Raw genomic sequence first — 5,000 nt, 5'->3', positions numbered from 1 at the left:
TGTTGAACTATTGTCAAAATTGACTTTTTGAAACGTCTTTGGATAACTTTTGTATGTCGATCTCGAGCATTAGGATTGTGATACACTATGACCTGACCTAGCTTGATAGACATTTATTAACCAACATATGTTCTCAAGGTTGAGATCTACTGTTATTTGGTAATTCGAGTTTCAGTCACATTCTGGTGAACGACTTTATATGCTGCTAAGGTGAGTTTCATTTGCTCCCTTTTTAATTGCTTTTGCAATCTATATTTTTGGGCTGAGAATACATGCACTTTATTTTAAACGCAATGGATACAAGTACATACTAAATTCTACACTGAGTTTGAATCGAAAATCTCTTAGCTTTGGTAACTAGTAACTGCCAGTTATAAGAACTGGTGGGCGCGAGTAGTAATATATGGATCCATAGGGCTTGATATCCCCGTCCGAGCTAGAGCGCTAGCCTTTTAACGGACGTATGCTATTTGAGAAGCGTATATGTTGGTTTGCGTGTATTATTAAGATGATTATATAAAGGGTACAAATTATATATACGTTAAGTTTAGTTACCAGGGTGCTCAATTTTATAGAATATTTTGATAAACGTTTCTGGATGAAACAACTGAAATCTTGTGATCCACCTTTATATACAGATTATGCGCAACATTAAAACTATGAACTCACCAACCTTTGTGTTGACACTTGTTAGCATGTTTATTCTCAGGTTTCCTAGAAGTCTTCCGCTGTTTGCTTATATGTTAGACAAGCTATGTGCATGGAGTCTTACATGACATATTTTTCAAGGAAACGTTGCATTCACCAAATCATCACCATGTATCTTATTTTGACTGCATTGTCAACGGAAGTATTATTGTAAACTATTAGTTATGATGATTGTCTATATGTAGAAATCATCAGATGTCGAAAACCTTGGATTTAATTATTCATTTATGGTATACCTTTTCAAAAGAATGCAATGTTTACAAAACGTATCATATAGAGGTCAAATACCTCGCAATGAAATCGATGAATGATGTGTTCGTCCATATAGATTTGGAGCGATCATCAAAGTTGGTATCAGAGCGTTGATCTTAGCAAACCAGGTCTTGCATGAGTGTGTCTAACTGATAGTGGTTAGGATGCATTAGTAAGTCTGGACTTCGACCGTGTCTGCATGTTAAAAGTTTTGCTTATCATTTCTTGTCGAAAATTACATGCTTATCATTCTTAAGTCTAGACACGTTTTCCTGCATTTATTGTATAAATAGTGTACACAAAAAAATTCATATCTTAGCGTATCTGTTACTGTAAACTTTTCCTGACATCTTCCGAAAATTTCTCCGTGATTTATGGAATTTGGTATTATATATACATATGTAAATTATGTATTGAAGAATACCAAACTAAATTCTATAATCTAATTTATATCAAAAATCAACTCCCTAATTATACAAGATGGATCCCGTATCTAGTTCAAATTCCTTAAACTCCGGCAGCTATTCCAAAATGGATATTCACCTGAACTCCGAAGACAGTGTAACCAGAATGAATCAACCAATCAGCCATCATCTATTCTGGATGAATTGGGGATGGGTTCGTAGCTTACTTAATCATTGGAGACAAGAAGAAGGCGATCCCTTTCATCCACCACATTGCCCTCTTGGCGAAGAACCTGAAGCACTTACCGGCGAACCTGTTCGAGACACCATTTTCTCTCTCATTTCCAGAGTATCTCGTCACGATAATATACTATCTCAAATTCTGGATCTTATTCATCCACTCATCCGAACCGCCAATCATCCCGGTATAGTAGAAGAAGTCAACGAGCTTCGCGCTCGGGAGTGGCTTTGGAGAATATGGTGCAAAGGTTACCATCACCAGCAGCATCACCACCGTCATCTACAGTACCACCGACAATAACACCAACAGTACCATTACCACCACCAACAACATCCGCACCACAAGCCTCTACATCACAACATGTACCTCGAACATCAATGTCATACGCACCATAGATACCAAGGAGTACCAACAACAATAATCGATGAAGTATTGATTCATAATTTCATTGAAGAGATATTCTACGGCGATTATGTAATATCTAAAGTTTTAGAGATTATATATTCTAGTCCTAATCAAAAACCAGATGAGATTAATATTATTAAATCCATGATTACATCTAAAGAAAATATATATGTAGGTATATTTTCATAAAGATTGTAATTAAAAATTATTTTGTACAAACTGTTAATGGGAGAATATTTTAACGGGTAGGTAATACCCGAAAGATATATATAAATTCACAATTAATATGTTACATTCTTTAATTCTGATTCAACAAATCATCAACTATACTCACTACTTTCACAACGAGATATATTCTTTCATAGAAATCAAAACAACCATACTCATTCAAATTCAGTTACATATTCTGATTTTAACATATCAGAATCCAAGGCGAGATATAACCGATATCATCACTCTTAGATTTCTACATCTTTCAAAGCTGTATTTTGATTTCAAAACTGTGGTAGAACATCATATGTATATTAACGATTACGATCGGTGTTCAAACCCTTCGAAATTCCTAAAGACACTTCAAATAATGAAGAATTGAGATGATGATCCAACCACATGTTACCTACAATTATGTACCTAAAAAACTCTTGAAACCAAAGTCATAGTTTAACACGTATCCGTGTTAGACCCTTTGGCATTTATTAGCTAAAATAACTTTGCAATCCCTTTACAAAGTAGTCAGTTTGGTCACAGCTCCACCAAGTCAACTTCGATTCTTCAGTCAAAACAGCCTCATTATAACCTTGATATATACGTTGCCCATTTCGCCATTGTTACCGGGGAACCGTTTATGTTCCACCATAAATAAACTTACCAACAACTTCACTGATCTTTGACTTTCCGAAAAATCATTATATTTATCGAAACCCCATCATTTACTCATCTGCATCTTATAACAAGAATTGTCTTGCCAATTACTGGGAATCAGCAATCAGTATTTTGAAATCTCGCAGCATGTCTACTCTAACAGTTATATGTGTACATATAACATCTATCTCCTATACTTACGTACTTTGAATGTGAAGTTTCTGAAAAACACCCTAAACTGCGAACTAGTTCTCGAAATTTCGAAAGAAGCTGATGAAGCAACAAAAACTGTAAATAACCTTAACAGTAAAAAGTTTGATGATAAAGAATAGTGTGTTGGCAAAGTTCAGAAAAAGAGAAGGTTTGGAACTGGAAAACTGATGTTATGCGAGGTGTATATAAAATAGCTTTATTTTTACAACGAAATACTATTAAATATGATACAATTTTACACAAGATATTTATTTATTTATAGAATGGGATATACCTAAACTTTGCTACAACACTATAGGCAGTGTACCTAATCGTAGAGTAGTATAGTTTTTAGTAAGTCCGGTTCGTTCCACAGGGAGCGGGCTTATTGCACACTATATTTTTAAACAATTATATTTGTACAAAATATATTATATTGATAATATATAAAAGGGGGTTTACCATTTAATGACGGGTTTATCGATTTTATATTTTAAGTTACAATTAAAACCTAATGCAAAATATAAATGACGATAATTAAAGTAGCAAAAAATAAATGACAATAAATAAATGACGTTAAATAAAATAGCGAGTAAATAAAAGTACGATGAAATATGAAATAAAATATATTATGCTTATTTAAACTTCCGTAACCATGATGGTTGACGTGTTGATTTTAATTTTATGCCCATTGGTTAATTGTCCTTTGTCCTGGATTATTTAATATGTCCGTCTGGTTTTTGTCCATAACAGTCCATCTGTCATAAATTTAAAGTGCGAGTGTCCTCGTCAAATTATTCTTATACCCGAAGTCAAATATTCCAACTAATTGGGGACTTAAACTGTAACAAGGTTTTAATACTTTGTTTAATAATTACACCAGGATATCGACTGCGTGTAACCCAAGGTTTTAATACTTTGTTATCAATTATGCCAAGTGTCCTTGTACATAATTTCACCCCTGTTTTAATAATTCCATAGACTATTAATCCATTCCCGTGTCCGGTTAAATGAACGATTATTCGTACATATAAATATCCCGCCCATCGTGTCCGATCGAGTGTATATGGTTATTTATAGGGACGTCCAATTGTAAATTTTTATATTAAAATTAACAAACTATCATTTAGTTAAACAAATATAAAGGCCATTAATAGCCCATAGTCTAATTTCCACAAGTGTCGTTCTTTTGTCCAAACCCCAATTAAGGTACAAAGCCCAATTACCCCGTCTTTAATATTTAGTCCAACATCATGATTACTTTGGCTCAAATAAGCATAAAAATAACTTAAGTACGAGACATTAATTTAAAAAGGAGAACATAGCTTACATTGATTATTTATCGCGTAGTGTTACACGGACAGAGCTCCGACTTTAAAACCAGTAAAATAACCTTTACATAACCCGAACTAATCTAATATAAAACTACCCTATATTATATATATATATATATATATATATATATATATATATATTTATTTATTTATTACAGAGTATTATTATTATTCTTTTTATGGCCAAAACTCGTTGCCTTTTATAGATGTGGTCTGATCCTGAGGCCCATGCGATCGCATGGGTTCTCAGTGTTGATCTCATGCGATCGCATGGCCAGTATGGCCATGCCCAATTGCTTTGTTTTCTAGCTTGTCGACGTTATATTTAATTATATAATATAATAAATATAATTTTATATAATTATATATATATTATATTATATTCTTGTGCATAGTAGACTCATAATTTTTGGTCTGTTGCGTCGGGCGTTGATAGTTGGCTCAGGTCCCGGTTTCGGATTTTTGAACGTCCTTTCGTATAATTTAATATCTTGTACTTTGCGTTTCGCAACTTGTACTTTTGTCATTTTTAGACGTTTCTCATCAATAAATTGAACCACTTGGATTGTATCTTGTACATTTGAGCTTTTTGGTCATTTGCGT

This window comes from Rutidosis leptorrhynchoides, chromosome 3 (genome assembly GCF_046630445.1).
Source record: "Rutidosis leptorrhynchoides isolate AG116_Rl617_1_P2 chromosome 3, CSIRO_AGI_Rlap_v1, whole genome shotgun sequence".
NCBI lineage: Eukaryota > Viridiplantae > Streptophyta > Magnoliopsida > Asterales > Asteraceae > Rutidosis > Rutidosis leptorrhynchoides.
The sequence above is the reverse complement of the archived record's forward strand: the minus strand, read 5'-3'. Positions refer to the sequence as shown.